The sequence below is a fragment of the Panthera onca genome, chromosome D3 (genome assembly GCF_046562875.1).
Source record: "Panthera onca isolate mPanOnc1 chromosome D3, mPanOnc1 haplotype 2, whole genome shotgun sequence".
Classification (NCBI taxonomy): Eukaryota; Metazoa; Chordata; class Mammalia; order Carnivora; family Felidae; genus Panthera; species Panthera onca.
In genome coordinates, this window is record NC_138350.1 from 5,988,366 (window position 1) to 6,010,277 (window position 21,912).

The following is a 21,912-nucleotide window of genomic DNA, read 5'->3' on the forward strand; positions in this document are numbered from 1 at the left end:
CCCATGAATCGTGAGATCGTGACCTGAGCCAAAATCAAGAGTTGAACGCTTAACCGACAGAGCCACCCAGGCACCCCCCTTGACCCTTGCTTTTTAAGTACTGTCTCTGTTGGGATTGTAAACCCAATAGATGGTTAATTAGAGATGAACTGGTCCTCTTGTGCTCCATACAGAGGCAGGCATCTTTGAATTTATCACTTATTGGCTGCCTGGTGTCATTATTTGTAGATTTATTTCTGGCTATATATATATATATATATATATATATTTTTTTTTTTTTTTTTTTTTTTTTTTCATTCTGGAAATGTATGTGTTAAGGACCTTCCACTTTATTTTTCACTTTATATTTTATTTATTTAAAAATTTTTTAGGGGCGCCTGGGTGGCGCAGTCGGTTAAGCGTCCGACTTCAGCCAGGTCACGATCTCGCGGTCCGTGAGTTCGAGCCCCGCGTCAGGCTCTGGGCTGATGGCTCGGAGCCTGGAGCCTGTTTCCGATTCTGTGTCTCCCTCTCTCTCTGCCCCTCCCCCGTTCATGCTCTGTCTCTCTCTGTCCCAAAAATAAATAAAAAAACGTTGAAAAAAAAAAAATTTAAAAATTTTTTAATGTTTATTTTTGAGAGAGACACACACACACACAAAGAGAGCGAGCAGAGGAGAGGCAGAGAGAGAGGGATATGCAGAAACCAAAGCAGGCTCCAGGCTCTGAGCTGTCAGATCATGACCTGAGCCGAAATCAGACGCTTGACTGACTGAGCCATCCAGGGATCCCTATTCTTATTTTTTTTTTATTTGTTTTGATATAGAGAGAGTGAATGGGGGAGTGACAGAGAGGGGGAGAGAGAGAATCCAAGCAGGCTCCCCGTTGTCAGTGCAGAGCCCCATGTGGGGCTATTTTATTTTTTAAGATTTTTTTTTTTTTTTTAAGTAATCTATACACTCAGTGTGGGGCTCAAACCCACAACCCAGAGATCGAGGGTTGCATGCTCTACTGGGGCACCTGGGTAGCTCGGTCCAAGTTCATCTGACTTTGGCTCAGGTCATGATCTCACTGTTCTTGGGTTCGGGCCCCACGTCAGGCACTGTGCTAACAGCTCAGAGCCTGGAGCCTGCTTCAGATTCTGTCTCCCTCTCTCTCTGCCCACTGCCCCCACCCCCCGCCTGCTTGTACTCTCTCATTCTCTTTCAAAAATAAACAACCATTTAAAAAAAACTTGCTTAAATTATTAAATAAATAAAAGAGTTGCATACTCTACTGACTGAGCCAGTTGGGCACCCCCTTGTATTTCAGTTCATAGGATCCTCTGCAGGATTTTGCAGAATCCTGTGTTTGGTAAATATTACTTAGTTGATAGCAAATAGGAGGTTCATAGGTTGTTAAGATTGGTTTTATAGGAGTCAAAGCTCAAGAAAAAAGCAGAGGGTAGTGTGGTAAAGTTACGTGGAGATGGCTTAATATTTCTTAACATTGAAAGGAAATTTTATACTTTAACCATACTACTTTCCATTTTTCTATTTTATCCCAGTTTTCAGTTTCTTAATTTCCTTGTACAAATGAGGTGTGGGGTTGAGTGTGTTTTTCAGATAGAAAGAATGGACAGTGGTGTTGATTAGTTGTGACGGGCCTATAGTTCTTCACAGTATTTTTGAAGTGTTGTGATATTCTCCCCAAAGGCAGCAGGTGGGGCTCTGGAGTACCTATCTGTGGGCTGTATTAAGTCTCATTTGGTATTCACTCAACAGATATTTATTGAGCACTGCTGTGTGCCGTCCTGGGTGCTGATGATATAGCAGTGGATAAAACTGAAATCTTTGCTCTCTTGGAATCCCCCCTTCAAGTAAGGGAGGCATACGATAACCATATTAATAAAATGTATGCTGGACAGTGACACATGGTAAGAAAAAAAAAAGTCAGGGAAGGGGAAATATGCAGTTTGGGGACAAGAGTTAGGGTAATGGAAATTTTAGATAGGATGGCAAGAGGAGACCTGGCTGACTATGTAACTTTAGAGATCTAGAGGAAGTGAGGGAATGTAGATCCTTGAGGGAAGGGCACAGTAGGAAGAGGAGTAGTAAGTGCAAAGGTCCTGAGGTGGGAGTTTGGGAGGGGGCAGGTAATTTAAGACTATATAGGTTATAGTCCTTAAAATATGTGTTTATTAAAATACTTTAAAATAGTGAAAGATACAGGATAATAACATGTTATTGGTTTTGTTGAAGCAAAAGTTAAATATGAGGGAACTGAGGCTCAAAGAATTTTACTAATTTGTCTAAAATGCCACACAGCCAGTGAGTACAGAGCTAGAAATTGAACCCTACTTGATGGTATTTTATTTATTTATTTATTATTTATTTATTTTTTTAACATTTATTTATTTTTGAGACAGAGAGAGACAGAGCATGAACAGGGGAGAGGCAGAGAGAGAGGGAGACACAGAACCGGAAGCAGGCTCCAGGCTCCGAGCTGTCAGCCCAGAGCCCGACGCAGGGGTCGAACTCACGGACCGTGAGGTCGTGACCTGAGCTGAAGTCGGATGCTTAACCGACTGAGCCACCCAGGCGCCCCTACTTGATGGTATTTTAAGCAATGTGCAGAGTTTGTTGGCTGTGGCACCTTAAATGGCTGGCAGGCCAGACCAGTACTTGATGTTCAGCCTTGCTAGTGAGTGTGTATACTTTGCTATTTGTATGCAGGATCTTTGCTCAACCCTGGGAGGCCTTGTAACTGGCATTGCATATATAGCTTTTTCCTGGAATTGTGCTCCTGGCAGCAAAGCCTTCCTTTTTAGTCTTAAAAGTTTCACGTTCAAAATCTCTGTTTAATACAAACCTTCATGTAAGTCTCTTCAACCTTAATTGGAAAGTATTGTCCGTATTTCTCTGGATATCAATTTTTTAGATAACTACTTAGGGGGGCTTTAAACTATTACAGTATCTTACATATTTTTAATATACATAGTGTATGTTTCCCATGTAGATGTAACTCAGAGAATCCATATGCTTTAAATCAGCATTTGAGTTACAATGCTCTTTTAAGGGAAAACATATTGACTGATGGTACTACACAAGAATTTCAAGTAAGAGTGACCTCTTCAGATTTCAATCAGGGGAACAGAGGATTTTTTTTTTTTTTTTTTTAAGTTTGGCAGATAGTAATTAACCAACCTTGAATTTGGCTAGGACATCTGGGTTAATATCCTGGTCCTGGCACCAAGTACCAAGGAATCTTGGCCACAATTAGTAAAGAGCTTTTTTTTTTTTTTTTTTAATCTCCATCTGGCACTTCCAGAAGGACACATTCCACTAGCGCTAACTCAATGGGTGGGTCTGGTTTTTAATTGTCTATCTTAAGTGGTTCAGCAACAAAATCTTAAAAGTCTTCTTCGTAAAATCTTTGAAAAGAGGAAGTAGCCCCATTACAGATCCATAGTTGCAACTCTCTTGGGTATCTCTTTCCCTGGGGAAATGTATTCTCTACCTCTTCTCCAGAATCATAATGAAAGTATAGATATTTTGCTGCCCTAATGTTTTATGTAAGCCTAAGGTCTAATATACTTGTGATTTGAATTAAGTGGTTTGATATTTGTATTCTCTTTTGCTTACTTATATCTGAGTATAGCTTGGATAAGAGCCCAGTTTTAACTCTGCCCGTTTTTTACAATTAAAATTGCCGAGTCCTTGATTTAGTCTCTGAAGTTAAAGGCCTGAAGACCCAGATGTTCGGTGTGCAAATCATTTAAAATTTGGGCTCGATACCTAAAGGGATGGCAACTTTAATGAGTTTTTTTCCCCCGGATTCTACAAATCCCTTGTCATGTAGGATTTATATTACTATTTTACACTGAAATATTTGGCATATTTTTCCCCCTCTCCTCTCAGGAAAGGTAAGAGATATTGGAATATTTCCCTAAAAATCTTTTAACCAAATCTTTTGACCTCCTGCCTTCTCTGCCTTAACTGATTTACTCCTCTAAGAATGATTTCTTATTGGAGACGTTATGTTCTAATACCTTAAGGCAGGAAGGATCCTATTGAGACTTTTCCAGACTGTAGAATAAATAAACTTTATAGGCTTGGCAATTTTTTTATGGCCTGAGTGAAAGAAAACTATTACCACTAAGTATCTTTCACACATGGGTGACTAGAAAAAACGTGTGTGTATCATGAAACCATATTGCTGATTTCTGTTGTAGGGCATATATGGCTTACCTAGGCTGTTACATTGAGAAGCTATTATCAGAGTCAACTTTAGATTTTAGAAAAAAGTTTTCTAAACACTTATAATCACAGTGAAGTGATTATTTTTCGGATATTCTCAGGTATATTTCCGTATATACCGGTTTTAAAATGGTCCTTAACATTTTAATAATATATATTGTCTTCTAATATGTGGATTCAATGCGTAACGTATAAAACAAACACATAATACAAAAACACAGAAAAAAGCAAATTACCTATAATCCTACTGCCTAGAGAAAATCATTTCAGTATTTTAGAGTCTGTCCTTCCATCTTTTATCTTAAAATTTTTTTTTATTTAAAGATTTTATTTTTGAGTAATTGCTGCACTCAAGATGGAGCTCAAACTCAAAACCCCGAGATCAAGAGCCACATACACACCCTCCCCCCGCTTTTTTTTAATACTTAAAAAAGTATGTCTGGATTTATATTACTATTTTTAAGTAATTAGAAGTGTAATATTTTCACTGGAAGCACTCTCAACAAACCAGCATGGAGAATCAGAACTACAGTGAAAAAGTTTGAGGTCCTGGGTTTGCTTTAGCCCCAGCTTGGGCAAGTTGCTTAGCCTTTCTCTATATGCTTGTTGCTCTGTAAAATGGAGGTGACACTTGTCCTGGCCACCCTAGGGGTTTGCTGTATTGATGCAAGGGATTTGGCTTTGTTGAACTGGAGAGCTCTAGATAACCTTGTCAGGGGGTAACAGTAGTGCAGAGGCAGTTCGTGCTTTCAAATACCAAACTGGCCAGGGAACATCAAAAAGGCCAGTCCTGTATTGCTGCTTGTCTGTTTTGTTTTGTTTTGTGCATGGTTAAGTTTATAAAAAAGCTTTTCAGGTAGATGTGACTAATAGAAAGTGTCCTGTGGGGTGGCAGAGAGCCCCAGAAATGCCTGTTCATCAAACATGTGTTGAGTGCTCTGAAGGCCCTGCTGGGTACAAGCAGCTCTGTGTCTTGCAAGGTGAGACCGCTACCGTGGGTGAGGTGGGACGGGACCCTGGAAGACGATCAGTTCATTTGGGTTGAGGGTGTGTATGGGAGGGAATCCAGGAAGGCTTTCCAAGTAGGAATTAGCGCTTGTGTTTGGCATTGATGGAAATCTGGGGTTTCGAGGCAGAGGTAGTTTAGGTAAGACATTCCAGGCCAGATTGGCATAAAGGTAGCATGTTGAGATAGGAACAGATAGCCTATTGCTCTCTATTTTGAGGGCAAGTAACAGAAAATAAAACTAAGGAGTTTGAGTTTATATCAAGGAAAGGCCTCCCTGCCCTGATGAGGAGTTCATCCTGTTGGTCTTTAGCATTTTCTTTTTTCAAATTTTTTTTTCAACGTTTTTTATTTATTTTTGGGACAGAGAGAGACAGAGCATGAATGGGGGAGGGGCAGAGAGAGAGGGAGACACAGAATCGGAAACAGGCTCCAGGCTCCGAGCCATCAGCCCAGAGCCCGACGCGGGGCTCGAACTCACGGACCGCGAGATCGTGACCTGGCTGAAGTCGAACGCTTAACCGACTGCACCACCCAGGCGCCCCGGTCTTTAGCATTTTCTAATCACTGAGTTGTCTGTGAGTCTTTTTTCTGTTGTTTGGTCAAAAATACCCGGTTGTAGGTGATAAACAGGAAAATCTGCTGGGTAAACGATCTTCTTCGTGCAGATCGTGCAACTATCACCACGATCAATTTTAGTATATTTTCTTTCTACCAAGAAGGAACCCTGTACCACCAGCCCTACTCTCTTTCTATAGACTTGCCTATTCTGGACATTTCACGTAAATGGAATCCTACAATGTGACTGACTCATTCCACTTAGCAGAATGTTTTCAGAGTTCATCTGTGTTGTACCTGTATCAATACTTTATCCTTTTTCGGGTTAAATTATATTCCATTGCGTGGATATACCACATTTTGTTGTTCATCAGCTCATGAACATGTCGGTTTCCACTTTTTGCCTATTACGAATAATGCTGTTCTGAACATCAGTGTATAAGTTTGTGAGTGGACATATGTTTTCATTTATCTTGGGTATATACCTAGGAGTGGAATTGCTGGTTCATATGGGAGCTCTACCTTTTGAGGAACCACGAACTGTTCTCTAAAGTAGCATCATCAATGAATGAGGTTCCATTTTTTCCACATCCTTGCCAATTCATGGTTTTTTGTTTTGTTTTGATTACAGTCATTCTCGTGAGGGTGAAATGTGGTATCTCATTGTTATTTTGATTTGCATTTGCCTCATGGCTAGTGATGTTGAACACCTTTGCATGTGCTTATTGGGCATTTGGGCAATTGTTTGGAGAATATGCCAATTATCTTTTATTTTGGCTTTCAGAATTTAAGTGTAAAAGTAAAGTGCAGAACAATAGTATGTTACTGTTTAGCATAAAAGTGTACAGAAGAATGCCAAGTATCTTTTTTCCCCCAGTTGTTTTTATTGTGGTAAAATACCTGTGATGTAAACTTTACCATCTTAGCCATTTTTAAGTTTACAGTTTGTGTACATGAAGTACATTAGTGTTGTTGTGCAGCCATTAACCACCATCCTTTTCCAGAACTCTGTTCATCTTGCAAAAGTGAAACTCCAGTAAACACTAAATCTCCATTCCCCTTCTCCCTGGCAACCGTCATTCTACCTTCTGTCTATATGACTTTTTTTAATAAAAAAATTTTTTTAAGTTTATTGTGTGTGTGAGAGAGAGAGAGAAAGAGAGAGAGAGAGAGTGAGAGAGTCCAAAGTGGGCTTCACGCGCTGTCAGTGCAGAGCCTGAATTGGGGCTGGAACTCACGAACTGTGAGATCATAACCTGAGCTGAGGTCAAGAGTTGGACACTTAACTGATTGAGCCACCCAGTCACCCCTCTATGACTTTAAGTACCTTATATAAGTGGAATCACAAAGTATTTGTCTTTTTGTGAGTGACATATTTCACTTAGCCTAATGTCCTCAAGGTTCATCCATGTTATAGCAGATGTCAGAATCTCTTTCCTTTTTAAGGCTGAATAATATCCGTTATATGTATAGACCATATTTTGCTAATCCATTCATCTGTCAATAGGTGCTTGGATTGCTTCTGTGTTTCAGCTGTTATGCTTATTGCTATGAATGGGGGTGTACAAACACTGCTTTGAGGCCTTGCTTTCAGTTCTTTTGGATAAATACCCAGAAGTAGAATTGCTGGATCGTATGGTAGTTGTTTTCAATTTTTTGAGGAACCACCGTACTGTTTTCCACAGAGGCCGCACAATTTTGTATTCCCACCAGCAGTGCGCAGGGGTCCAATTTTTCCACATCATTACCGACACTTGTTATTTTCTAATTTTTTGGTGGTAGTCATCGTAATGGATATGAGGTGGGTCTCCCTGTAATTCTGATTGGCATTTCCCTAAAGATTTGTGATGTTGAGCATCTCTTCATATGCCTATAGGCCATCTGTGTGTCTTTGAACAAATGCGTATTCAAGTCCTTTGCCCGGTTTGGAATTGGGTTTTTATTGTTGTGGAGTTTGCCAATTATCTTTAAATTTACGTACCCGTCAGTCACTTACTGAGTACCTGCTGTGGTGAGGCACTACCCAGATGTTGGAGACACAAAGTTGAGTGAAACAGGCACACCGTCTGCTCTGGGGGAACCCAGAAGTGGTAATGGAAGTCGGGTCACGAACAAGAATTCAGCCCTTTTGCCTGACAAGAGATCCTGGCTCTGTTACTTTATGGAAGACCTTCTACAAAGTGCTTAACCTTCTGGAGCTCAGTGTTCTCATCTGTAAATGGGGGATAATAGCCACTTCGTGTAGTAGTTGCCGTGCAGATTCAATGAATTAACGTGTGTAAAACTCACTGAATGTTAGAAGTCTTCTTCCCCTTCCCTTCGGTCCGTTGTGTCTTCCTGGCTGCTCATTGTACAGAAGGGGGGAAGGACCCACACCTACCAGTGTGGAAAATTAAAACCTTTGTTCCTGGCCATGTTTTCGGAAGTTAATTTGAGTAGGAGTGTCTTGCCATTATTAAAGGGCACATTTTTAACGAACAGTTGTCACTGAAGAACTTGTAATTTATGAGGAGTTAAATATTCAGCATGGAAAAGCATCTCTTCCTCATGTCAGAACTTGTGCCTTTTGCCAAGTTTCAGGCAAATTTGTATATTTGTATATTCGTGATGTTTGTCAGTTTTATATTTGTATATTTGTCAGTTTTATTTCCCAGAGTTTAATTAAAGGTGTGTGTGTTTATTTTAAGATTTTATTTTTAAGTAATCTCTGTACCCCACATGGGGCTCGAACCCACAACCCTGAGATCAAGAGTCTCATGCTCTGCTGACTGAGCCAGCCAGGCACCCCAAAGGTGGGATTTTTCCTTCTCAGGTCTGATGGAACCTGCTGTGTGTCTCTGTGGAAGATTACCTAAGCATGGAAAAATAACCAACAATGAGGCTGGTATTCAGATCCAAATGAAACCATGTCTTAGTCTCTGTTTACAACATCTAGGGTGGTTGTACAGAAAAGCAACTTACGGATTCGGGAGGAAAATTAGTAGAGTTGTATCTTCTCTTGAAATAGCCAGGTATCCCTCAGTACTCTGAAAATAGGAATGTGATTTTTTTTTTTCCATTGAATCCAAAGACCTATAGCAAATGTTAAACTTGCTTATTTGCAGAGTAAAAACAAGAGAGGTTTTTATAAAGAGAGAAAAAAAACCCAAGTAAGCAAGTCATTGTTTTGTGAGTTAACCTTTGTGCCGTTTTCTTGTTCAGAACAAACAGCTGGTATGTGTTTGCTTTTAGTATGGGCAATGTTAGACTGTTTAAGGGCAAGCAACAGTATTTATTCCTTTGTGAAAATTGGAAAGGGACGCCAGTTTTAACTTGGCTGGGGATTGACTCATCTCATTACTGTATATAACAGATCAGAGATTTTATTCATCAGTACACTTGAGGGGCAGGAGTCTTTAATATGGAGATTGAGGTTTTATGTTCTAAACTGTTAAGTGACCTTAACAAGTGATTTCACAGGGCACCTGGGTGATTCTGTCCGTTGAGTGTCCGACTTCAGCTCAGGTCATGATCTCACGGTTCATGAGTTCGAGCCCCGCATCAGGCTCTGTGCCACCAGCTCGGAGCCTAGAGCCCGCTTCGGCTTCTGTGTCTCCCTCTCTTTCTGCCCCTCCCCCACTCACACTCTGTCTCTGTTTTTCTCAAAAATAAGTAAATGTTCAAAAAAAAAAAAAGTGATTTCACTTTTTAGAATCCATTTCCTCAGTGGTAAAATGAGGAAGTTGAACTAGATTGCTAAGGTCTCTTCTGATGCTAAAATTTTATGGTGCTATATTAAGCACATTTGCTCCTTTTGACACATTAGTATAATTGACTGCTCTCGACCTATTAAGTTCTTCTGGGAGATACCAACCAGGCCTAGTAATTTTTGTCCCTTTGAAGATCTGCCTCTAAGCTGGTGGTATTAGAGTTACAGAGTCATAGGAATTTTGTAGAAACTTGTGTAAATGAGAATAGCTTACTTTATTCAGCTTTCCATGTTCCCTTTTTAAAAAAAATTCTTTTGCAGATGGAAGAACTTTGGGAGGCTGCTTATTTTCTGTTTAAGTAGCAAGAACGTAAATCTTCACTCAAACTGAGCTGTGTAAAGGCATTCGTAATTACAGGCGGTTGCATCATGGCACAGAGTTTCATCTTCTAGAAAAATCACCTAATGCTCCAGATCTCTTTGCCTTGGTTGGATTTCATACCCCTCCTTCTCCTTTTTAAAACTGCTATAGACTGTGAAGTTCTGGGTGCAACTGTATTGTGCCCTATTTCATACGTTGAGTCTTAAAAATACACACTTTTTAAGCACAGAATAATTTTTGAAATGGTCATGTCTGTCTATCGATACCCTGTTCTGACTTCATTCAGCAGACATCCTGAACTGAGTCTTGAATCGCTTATATTCTACTTCTGACTTTGATAGAGAGATGTGGTAAAAGTTTCTGCATTAGTATCTTTTTTTTTTTTTTAATTTTTTTTAACGTTTTTATTTATTTTTGAGACAGAGAGAGACAGAGCATGAAGGGGGGAGGGGCAGAGAGAGAAGGAGACACAGAATCGGAAGCAGGCTCCAGGCTCTGAGCCATCAGCCCAGAGCCTGACGCGGGGCTCGAACTCACGGACCACGAGATCCGTGAGATCGTGACCTGAGCTGAAGTCGGACGCTTAACCAACTGCGCCACCCAGGCGCCCCTCTGCATTAGTATCTTATTGTATGATCCTCTCAAACCAACACTTGAGATTGGTAGACTGATTTCATAAATTGCTTTGTAAGGCCTCTACCAGTTAGAGATTGGAAGTACAACTTCCTTATGGCACCTTTTGAATTAAGGCATCAATGAATCTTCTGACCCTTCCTAAAGGACCCTGTGTCCTTTAGTGTCTAAATGTGCTTTTCACATTGATCAACAAACAGTGACTACGCTATTTACTTATCTTTTATCTCTTGTACTCTATCCTTGCTAGAGATATGCACTTTGTGTTTTGAATCTTTATGCTGATTTTAAAGCTGTTTGACTCTGGCTTATTGAAAAAGTTAGGTGTTGTGTATTTTGTTTTCTCTAAGTCTTAGGCTCATGCTACTATATATTAATCATTTTTTTGTACTGTGTCTCAGTATTTCATGATATTCTGTGAAGAACACCACTGTTTTCAGAGGCTCTGGCCTCCTGAGCAAATTTGAGACCTTGCTCCACCCTTTTAGGCATATGCCTTGGAAAGACAGAGTCAGCTCTCAGGGAGATGGATTCTCTTTCTTTTCTTTCCACTTCGGAAAATTGTTCTCTTCTCGCGTGTATTAATTTCTGACAGGGCTGCATGGCCTTTTCTCCTGGCTGGTGTTTTCATTATTCCCGAGTCTTTTAATCCTCCGCTGGAGGTGGCGGGCTCGACAGAGGGGCGGTTTGGAGCGTCCCTGTCATCGCAGGCACCAGCCTCCATAGACTTACGTCTCAGGTTTAAGATCCTGTTGGCCGTTAGGCCAACCAGCTGGTTGCTGCTGAAACCAAATGGCTCCAGAACCCTGCTTGCTCTTCTCTCTAGTTTACCTCACTTGTTACTGCACTGATTTGAAGCAGTGGGTCTTCTGTGGCCTGTGCCCTCAACTGTGTTTGGTGACACCTTGCACATTTTCCCTGTGCTCAAGGGGCAGGCTTCTGGGAGGCCGGAACCAATGAGGACCTTCAGCAGCTCGTGTCACTCATCATCAGTTCATACTGACTCTCATGTGCTTGCTCGTGACATTCTGCTCTGGAGGAGATGCTCTCCGTCCCCTGACCAGCGTTCTGTGTCTTCATTCAGAAGATTAACAGAGTTTCTCAAAAGTGAAAATGTGAGAGATTTTTTAAATCTTTAAAAAATTTTTTTTTAATGTTTTTATTTATTTTTGAGACCGAGAGAGACAGAGCATGAGCAGGGGAGGGGCAGAGAGAGAGGGAGACAGAATCCGAAGCAGGCTCCAGGCTCTGAGCTGTCAGCACAGAGCCCGACGTGGGGCTCGAACTCATGGACTGTTAAATCATGACCTGAGCCGAAGTCAGACGCCTAACCGACTGAGCCACCCAGGCACCTCTGGATCTTAAATCTTAAACTATAGCCGCTAGACTGTTTCAAAGTAAGACAGTTTACTAAAGGTGAGGGGGAAATAAAATACCAGATTAGTAAGAAATGAGTAGCTGACGCTGTGGGTGCACCCTTACTTACTGCCCTGCGGTTTTGCCCTCCAGTCCCCGAGCCTCCCTTTCCGTGTGTTCCTACCTGCCGTTGCTCGCCTCTGCCTTGGTTTCCTGCCGTCCAGAGGGCAGCAAGCGCGGTGCTGTGCTGCTTCAGTAGAAAAATGCTCTCACTCCCTTCTTTGTACTTGAAATGCTGCTCCGGCCACATTGGTCTTAAACCTGCCAGTCAGTGATTCTCCGGTTCCTCTCGTGTATCTCGAGACACGCTTATTAAATTTTCATATGTAACTCAGTACTGTCTGTAGTGTCTGTGCTTTGCTTTGAGTTTTGTGTGGGTTATTTTCAAACTCGTAGTATTGAGCTATCAGGTTTGCTGGCCAGTGCCTCGTGCTATAAGCAAGACCTCTTTCTACGTTACGTATCCCCGGTCAAACATATTTTAAAGATCCTGTTACTGCAGATGCTTACCCCTCCTCTTAACGATAAAATTACTCAGTTTTATATTCAAGATTTTACATTTTTCCTTTTCCTCACATATGTTAGGAGTTAGGAAGGTGAATATTGCACACACGGGGAGATTTGGGGCACCTGGCAACTTTATTATCAGTGCCAAGAGGAAGGCTACTTACTTTGTATTTTGCCTCAAGCACGTATTCTAGACCTGTACAGTCCAGTAGCCACAAGCCACATAGGGCGGTTGGGCACTTGAAATGTGCTAAGTCCAAGCTGAGATGTGCTCTAAATATGAAAATACACAAAGGGTTTCAGAGACCTAGTAGGAAAAAAAGTAATGTGATACAGCCTATTAATAATGCTAATACTGATGACATTTTGAAAAATTATTTTGGATATCTTTGGTTAAATAAAATATTATTTCAGCTGTTTTTAGTTTTCCAAATTCTGTTACTAGAAAATTGAAAATTATACATTTGTCTCACATTATACTTTTATCACACAGTGCTGGTCTAGAAAGTATGGTACTGTCAACATAGCTAATGATCTAACTTGATACTTAACAACTGTGATGTCCCACTCACTGGAGGAAGTAATCGAATAGTTTGCCCGTAGCGTTGTTGGGCTACTTTTAAAAGAAGCCCCTGGGCTGGGAAATTCTCTATTCCTGTCATCTTTGTCAAAGGCTTAGAGAAAGTGAGACAGAATCACTTGATGCTTTAGTTTGAAAACTGCAGTATCGCGTCATTTTACGGGTTCTTGTTTGGATGTTGAGTCAGTTCAGAACTTTTTTGTACTCTTACTGCGTACCGGGTACTTTCTTAGGTCCTTTGGATGCAAAGACAGATCTTACCCCTGACCATGAGGAACTTAGTCATCGCATGCTATGAGGACGAGACAGGAGTGTGATGCATCGTTCAGTAATAGAAGAGCTCCCAGTGGCTGGTGTAGTGCAGAGGAGGAGGCGGTAGGGCAGGGACAGTGGTCAGGAAGGACCCCACGAGGAGGTGATGCATCTGCTTGAATTCTTTTAGAGAACGTCCCAGAAGCCCTGCCCCAGGGGAATGCTCAGGGTGGTGCAAACACGGACCGTCCTCGGGGTGCGAGGCGTGACTGTGCAGTTCCCACCCCAAGAGTGTAAGCTCAGGTCAGCCAGGAAAGGAGGTGTGTTGAATTGGCCCCACACAGGCCCATCAGCTTATTGATGGGGTTTTGATGATCGTCTTCGCAGTCGAAATACTTGACCTTTCCTGTTTTACTCAAGAATTGAAGAAAATATGTAAATGTTCTTCAGTTTCATCTTCTCCAGTTTTTTTCTGTACATAGATGTGAAGGTGAATGAAACTGAAATGGGGGAAAATCGAATGACTTGCCTTTCTTTGGTGGAAATACGAACCGTTTGGAAAGCTACCAGAGTGTTGTGTAAGCGTGTTCAGTGGCTGAAGCAGACCAGCTCAGGTTACACTGCATCTCCCGTGTTGGGGGTGGGGACAGCGAGTGACACAGCATACAACGGACACTTACATAACCATGACTCCAGGGGACAGGATTAAGCTGTGAATGGACCTCCCAAATTCCGGAATATGATATTAGAACACAGCCTTTGAATTTTTCTCTCAAGCTTGACTTGAAAGTGAGCTTCAGAAACCTATCAAACTAGACTTTCCATTACTCTCAGACGTTCTTTCCCCTTCCCTTCTGTTATTAAGTTTGTGAACTTTAATCATTTTAGAATTAAAAGGCAGCGCGGAAATCTCCGAGTGCAGCTGTCTCTAGGTAAGTCATGTAACTTGTCTGGTGCTGGGTTTCCTCCCCGTCCCCAGCAGAGCAGAGTTGAAACCTGGGTCTCCAGATGCCTCTGTCCTTAGCACGCAGCCGGTTTCCAGAGGCTCAGTGTCCGACTCCCTCTCCTGGCAGAGTAACCTCATCGCAGGTTCTTCAGCTCTCCTTTGCCTCCTGACGTCCGATTTCCAGAGTTAGTAAATAACTTGTGGGGCGAAGTGCGCCTCGAGGGGACCAGGTGCAGCATGGGATGTGATTTGCCGGGGAAGACACGATGCCCTCCTGGAGGGTGCCAGGCGTGCCGAGCTTGCGGGAGCCGATCTTATCAGAGGAGGCTTCTCTTCACAGGTGGCAGGGTACTCTTACTTTGGCAAAGTTACAGCCACTGTGGCTTTCCTTTCACTTTGGATCCTTGCCCTTTCACTTAGGGAGTTTGGATTTGAAATCCAAAATAGTCAAACCACAAAAGGGTGGGGTTGGAAATGGGTTTTACTTAGTAACCTCCAGTTCTAACTGAGGATACTGAGGTCTGGAAAGGGGTTAAATGCTAGTGCAAGGTCATCCAGCTGGGACGGAATCCACGTGTTAATTTCCCAGTCTCTCGGTTGATACTTTTATTTTTTTAAGTCATAACATTTTTTATAGCAGTAAATAAAAACAACAATAAAACAAAAATGAGTAAACTAAGCCTTAAAAGAATCAGAGAATCATGAAGAACATTATTGCTTTCATTTGAACATGGTTTATACCATGCTTATTTTTGGGAATTGCTTATTTTAAGGAGTCTCTTGTTTCTGTAAATTGCTTAAGCTTTTTTTAGGTTATAAGGGAGAAGGCGGAGTTTAGACATTACTAAAATGCCTCCTATAATAAAAACTTTATATTATGGAGAATTTCAAATGTGCACAGAAGTAGAATACTGCTGTCATCTAACCGAACAAGTTGTCAATTCATCAGTCGTAGCTCACGTAACTTTTAGCGTGCTGTAGTCAGACTTGTGTATTTTTTACACCTATTTTGCCCTTGCCAGTAAAATGTCTTTTTGCTTTTAAGAAAATATGGTGCTTTTATTTATTATTCATAGAATTATGCTCTTGTGGTGTGAAGTATTTCTATCTCAAGTGCTTATCCTAAAAATGTTTAGAGAGAGCATGCTTGGCAATGGGAGGGGGCAGAGAGAGGGGGAGACAGAAAATCCAAAGCAGGCTCCATGCTGTCAGCACAGACCCCAACATGGGGCTCAAGCCCACAAACTGTGAGATCATGACCTGAGCTGAAGTCAGTTGCTCAATCGACTGAGCCACCCAGGCACCGTATCCTAAAAATTTCTCTGAGTTGACTTGGTCGAGATGATTCTAAAGTAGAGTTTTTATCTTTGTTACCACATTAAGAAGAGCTAACTTCTGTGACAGACTCCATTAATTTTAGTAATTAGGTAGAAGGTTTTTTTAAAAAAATATTTATTTTTAAAGACTAGTTAAGTTTATCCATTTATTTTGAGAGAGAGAGAGAGAGAGAGAGAGTGAGTGTGAGCAGGGGAGTGCAGAAAGAGAGAGAATCCCAAGCAGGCTCCATGCCATCAGCCCAGTGTGGGGCTTGAACTCATGAACTGTGAGATCATGACCCGAGTCAAAACCAGGCGTCAGATGCCCAACTGACCGAGCCACCTGGGCGCCCCAATGTTTATTTTTGAGAAAGAGAGGGGAGGGGGGAGTAAGGGGGAGAGAGAGAAAGAGAGAGAGAAAATATGAGTGGGGGAAGGGCAGAGAGAGAGAGGGACAGAGGATCTGAAGCGGGCTCTGCTGACGGCCAGAGGTCCTGAGGTGGGGCTCGAAGTCAAAAACCACAAGATCATGACCTGAAGTCGCACCCTCAACCAACTGAGGCACACAGGTGCTCCGAAACAGGTAGAAGTTCATTTTCAGTTATGGGAAAGTCCAGGGTGGGTTTTTACTGATGGACGAACGGGAGAAGTGATTCAGAGATCCAGGCTTCTTCTGTGTTGTGACCCCACGATCCTCAGGCCATGCTTTTGTGGTTGCCCAGTTCGCCTCCATCAGGCCATCAGAGGGCCAGGATGGGGGACTGCATAGGGGAAGATAGTAGGGGCTAGGCCTAGGAGTGACCGATGGGCCATGTGTCTTCATAGCCCATTGGCTAGAACTCAGTCATGTGACCATGCTAGCTGCAAAGGGAACTGGGAAATGTGGTCTGTGACTCCAGGAGGACAAATCAGCTTGGTGAACACCTAGCCACCGTGTGGGTGTGCATATGCACCTCTCATGCTGGCCCTGTGTGCTGCATTTATGTTCCTGTGTGGAAGCAGCACAGCAGAATGTTTTCTTTGTGGTTCAAGCCATTTTACTGTGGCCTTAAAAATCATTAGTGTTTTTTCCTTCTCAAGAAATTACATCTATTCATTAAATAAAATTTGAGAAACCCAAGGAAACACAGAAAAGATACAAAAACTACCAATAATCCCATCACTTGGAGATGATTATTAATTCTTTGTTACATTTCCTTCCAATTCAAGAGTTTTTTGTTTTTTTTAAGTTTGTTTATTTATTTTGAGAGAGGGAGGGAGGGAGGGAGGGAGGGAGGGAGAGAATTCCAAGCAGGCTTCATGCTCTCAGTACAGAGCCCAGTGTGGGGCTTTATCTCATGAACTGTGAGATCATGACCTGAGCTGAAATCAAGAGTCTAATGCTTTACTGACTCAGGCACCCAGGTGCCCCGAATTCAAGAGTTTTTAGCTGCTTAGAAATAACAGTTTATTTTTTTTAACGTTTATTTTTGAGAGAGACAGAGCATGAGTGGGGAGGGGCAGAGAGCGAGGGAGACACAGAATCTGAAGCAAACTCTAGGCTCTGAGCTGTCAGCACTCAGGCTCAAACTCCTGAAACGTGAGATCATGACTGAAGCCAAAGTCAGATGCTCTACCAACTGAGCCACCCAGGCACCCCTAAATTTTTATTCTTTTTTTTTTAATGTTTTATTTATTTTTGAGAAAGACAAAGTGCAAGCTGGGGTGGGGGAGAGAGAGACAGAGACACAGAATCTGAAGCAGGCTCCAGGCTCTGAGCTGTCGGCACAGAGCCCGATGCAGGGCTGGAACACACAAGTGGTGAGATCATGACCTGAGCTGAAGTCGGACGCTTAACCGACTGGGTCACCCAGGCTTTTTTTTTTTTTTTTTTTTTTTTTTAAATACTAATTCTTACTTTGTGCTGACTTGTGAACTCTAAAATTCATCAGAGGGCGAAGCTACAACAGTTACCAATGGCCTGGCAATTTTGCCTTTTCTTAGCAAAAAATACACCATTGCAGAGCTGTGGTGAGGCTTTATTTACGCTTTTGGCATTTTCAAAATGAACTTCTAGGGGCGCCTGGGTGGCTCAGTCAGTTGAGTGTCCAACTTCCGCTCAGGTCATGATCTCATGGATAGTTAGTTTGAGCCCCGCATTGGGCTCTGTGCTGACAGCTCAGAGCCTGGAGCCTGCTTCGGATTCTGACTCCCTCTCTCTCTGCCTCTCCCCCTCTCATGCTCTGTCTGTGTCTCTCAAAAATAAATAAACGTTAAAAAAAAAAACAAACCCAAAATGAACTTCTAGTTTGCACATCATAATCTCCTCTTAGTGAATAGAGTAAAAATTGGGGCTGGTGAAGTTAGATTGTCAAGGCAGAAATAACATTTTAAGTTTATGATTTGCTTCCTACTCAGTTTTTAGAATTCTTAAGAACTGCTTAATTTTGCAGGAGAGAATACTAAGAAAAGGTGTTTGAAAGTGAGCCAAAATTAAAACTTACCAGCTTGAAGTATATATGAATGTGTTTCTGGTGCTGAGCTGAGAACTTGGGTGGATGTGCTTTTCTCTACGTACCTGCACTGTTTATCCTGGTCAGCAGTGCAGAAAGGTGTTACTCATCTGAGGTGGGAGAGCCCTCTGCATTTCTTGTCATCAGCTCCAGATTCAGGGATCTAGAACCTTCAGGGTTTTCTTTAAGGTGGTGAGGTTGCATCCTAGAGGTAGACCTACATCAGAATTCCTCTTTGTGATATCATCCTCGTGACCTCACAGGCAGGGTTGCTCAAGATGTTTGTGCAACTTTTGGCAGGATATGAGCTGAGACCTGGCCCGATTCTACAGACACCATGAGGTACCAGATGGTCTCATATTGGTAGATGGTACTGAGTTTCCTGCGACTTCTGTAGATTAAAAAAATAAAGACATTAGTGGTAGGCCCTCTATATTTTACTGAAGCTATATATTGGTAAGAAAATCATTATTTTAAAATATCCTCTGGCAGGACATTTAAAAACAGAAAACTCAGTAGTAGAGCAGAAGGATTTTACTGTGAATGGGTATGTGGTTAATCAGTGGCTCTATTTGCTATGTAATTTATCAGTTTTTCTGTTTCCTGCAAATAGTCCTGACATTTTTGTTGTTTGAAAACTTGCCCTGATGCTGAAGATAGAAACAATTTGAAATGATTAGACTTGGTGATCAGACTTTGTATAAATTATGACCGAGAGGCTTGCTTGAATTCAGACGCATCACAACAGAGAAGTTGTCATCATTTGTTTTTGAATATATTGTTTTGCTCTTTTTTTTTTATTTTTATTTTTTTAATTTTTTTTTTAATGTTTATTTATTTTTGAGACAGAGAGAGACAGAGCATGAACGGGGGAGGGTCAGAGAGAGAGGGAGACACAGAATCTGAAACAGGCTCCAGGCTCTGAGCCGTCAGCACAGAGCCTGACGCGGGGCTCGAACTCAAGGACAGTGAGATCATGACCTGGGCCGAAGTCGGCTGCTTAACCGACTGAGCCACCCAGGCACCCCTTGTTTTGCTCTTTGTACTGGTTTTAGTTGGAGTTGGAAGAGAAAGCGTTGCTTCACACAAATGCCCAGAAGTATAGTCTCTGATGGTTAACACATAGAATTTTCTTTTTTTTTTAAATTTTTTAAACATTTACATTCAAATTAGTTAGCATATAGTGCAACAATGATTTCAGGAGTAGGTTCCTTAATGCCACTTACCCATTTAGCCCATCCCCTGTCCCATACTCCCTCCAGTAACCCTCTGTTCTCCATATTTATGAGTCTCTTATGTTTTGTCCCCCTCCGTTTTTATTATTTTTGCTTCCCTTCCCTTATGTTCCTTTGTATTTTATCTTAAAGTCCTGATATGAGTGAAGTCATATGATATTTGTCTTTCTCTGACTAATTTCACTTAGCATATTACCCTCCAGTTCCATCCACATAGTTGCAAATGGCAAGATTTCATTCTTTTTGATTGTCGAGTCATACTCCATTGTATATATACACCACATCTTCTTTATCCATTCATCCATCGATGGACATTTGGGCTCTTTCCATACTTTGGCTGTTGTCGATAGTGCTGCTATAAACATTGGGGTGCATGTGTCCCTTCGAAACAGCACACCTGTATCCCTTGGATAAATACCTAGTAGTGCAATTGCTGGGTCATAGGGCAGTTCTATTTTTGTTTTTTTGAGGAATGTCCATACTGTTTTCTAGAGTGGCTGAACCAGCTTGCATTCCCAACACACACATAGAATTTCTTAAGTATTGTCCTCCTTTAAACAAAAACTTCAAAAACCCGTTCTTCCTATATAGTAGGTGCAAGCACTCGATAAATTAACCCTTCCATCTTTTTTAAAGTAGGTATTGGGACTCTTCTAACTTTGATTCTGTAAGCCATGTTGAGAGATTATTAGGTGATCAAAAAAATTTTTGTTACTGCTTTGTCCTCTTGCAAAGCATGTCAGTATTAGACTCAACATCGCATTTTTTGAAGTAGATTTCTCTTTAAAGTGTTGTCCTATGTATTTCCCTCTGTAACAGCCATATGTCCCAATTTTCTTAAACACGTAGGACTTACAGTCTTAAAACATTGACTTTCTTTGAGACTAGGGGCCCTTTATGGGTCCTCTAGGTATGTTCCCTTTCAAATGTCTCTCTTTAACTGGGACGTCTTTGAGACAGCTTCTTAGAAATGAGCCATCCTGTAAACATAGGTTATAGAAACTTGAAACTGCAAATTTGAAGTGAATTTTAGCTACAGGGACATTTAACTGCTTTAGATTAGTTTTCATTATTACAAACATTTCTGTGTTTTCAAGATATATTCTTATGCAGGGAGAATGGAACTGAATATTTGATTTAAAAACTTTTTTAAAATTTATTTTTGACAGAGAGAAAGAGAACGAATGGGGGAGGGGCAGAGAGAGAGGGAGACAGGATCCAAAGCAGTTTCCGCACTGAGAGCAGAGACCCTGACATGGGGCTCAAACCCAAGAACCTTGAGATCATGACCTGAGCTGAAGTCAGATGCTTAACTGACCGAGCCACCCGGCACCCTGAATCTTTTTCGAATTCCTATTCCCTCTGCAAGATCTCTTTCATGGAAGGGTTATCCAGGTGGGGTCTGAATGGTAGTGGGTCAGTCATAGCAGAGGGGGAGTGATCCCGGAGGCATCTTACAATGACAGTTTGGTAGTTTCCTGGGGCACTTGAAACAGTACTTGCTCATTGTGCTTTGCATAGTGTTAGATGGCTCTGGCTTCACTTCCAACCTTGGAATTGATTAGTCATGTTTTTATTTTGATTTTTCTTCTTTCCAAGGTCTTGGTAATTAACCCATTGGTTTTTTTCCTAAAAGCAATTTTTATCTTTATCTGGATGTTTTTATGAGGCAGAGATAGCTTATTAAAAGGAGTAACTGCAGGGGCGCCTGGGTGGCTCAGTCGGTTAAGCATCCGACTTCAGCTCAGGTCACGATCTCACGGTCCGTGAGTTCGAGCCCCGCGTCAGGCTCTGGGCTGATGGCTCGGAGCCTGGAGCCTGCTTCCGATTCTGTGTCTCCCTCTCTCTCTGACCCTCCCCCGTTCATGCTCTGTCTCTCTCAGTCCCAAAAATAAATAAACGTTAAACAGAAAAAAAATTAAAAAAAAAAAAAAAAAAAAAAGGAGTAACTGCAGGGGCACCTGGGTGGCTCAGTCAGCTGAGCGTCTGATTTCTTCAGTCATGATCTCATGGTTTGTGAATTCTAGCCCCGAATCCAGCTCATTGCTGGCAGCGCAGAGCCTACTTGGAATCTTCTGTCCCCCTTTCTCTCTGGCCCTCCCCCAGTAGCATGTGCATTGTCTCTCTCAAAAATACATAAACATTAAAAAAATGCTCTCTCTTTAAAAAAAAAGTACAGTAAGCTTATTGTTCTGTATTTTGAGAAGGGTGTTGTCTTGAACTGTAACCACCGTTTCTGGAAATCTGTTCAGAATGAAAGACTGACATTTATGTAATTTCCTGTTAAAATACTGTGTAGCAAGAGAAATTCTATCTGATAGGAAAGTGGGGTGCTTGGATTCTTAGAAATAATAGCTGTTTCAGTGCTTACTATGTACTGGCATTATCCTAATCACTTGGAACTTCCCTAGGTGCTGATCTTTTCCAGTGTCTAACATCTAACACACTCAACAAACGTGTACCAAATCTTGATTTCCCAGAGGGTAGAACACATTTTTTTGTTGGGTGGAGGAGAGTATTTCTACTTTCTGGAATACTAACTTGGAGTAAAGCTGACATTCTCACAACATGCAAAGCACACTTCTTTTTGGGAAATACGAAAGAGGATAAGTCTTCTAAGGTTATTTGCTTCCCTGAAATAAATACCTTGTCCTTTTAAAATTTGTTATTTAGGTCAGATCTCAG

General features: G+C 41.6%; 1 protein-coding gene and 1 long non-coding RNA gene across 16 annotated transcripts in view; one reads left to right on the top strand and one right to left on the bottom strand.

Moving 5' to 3' along the window:
- The window catches only part of LOC144613919 (uncharacterized), a 37,944-nt gene extending 19,763 nt beyond the window's left edge, over nt 1-18,181 (bottom strand). Inside the window, exons 1-2 of the long non-coding RNA XR_013551395.1 lie at nt 17,984-18,181; nt 8,742-8,806 (exon numbers count right to left, since the gene is read on the bottom strand). This is a non-coding gene — a long non-coding RNA (uncharacterized LOC144613919). The remainder of the gene's footprint in view (nt 1-8,741; nt 8,807-17,983) is intronic.
- Nucleotides 1-21,912, top strand: part of CLIP1 (CAP-Gly domain containing linker protein 1) — a 125,057-nt gene that overhangs the window by 2,208 nt on the left and 100,937 nt on the right. Inside the window, exon 1 of one of the 15 annotated variants that reach the window (XM_078435850.2) lies at nt 12,890-14,170. The exons of 13 other annotated variants lie outside the window; for them this stretch is intronic. The gene's annotated coding sequence lies outside the window, so the exon portion shown is untranslated. Of the gene's footprint in view, nt 1-12,889; nt 14,171-18,174; nt 18,335-21,912 lie in introns of those variants that run through there. One more of the 15 variants, XM_081790653.1, reaches the window with a different exon arrangement.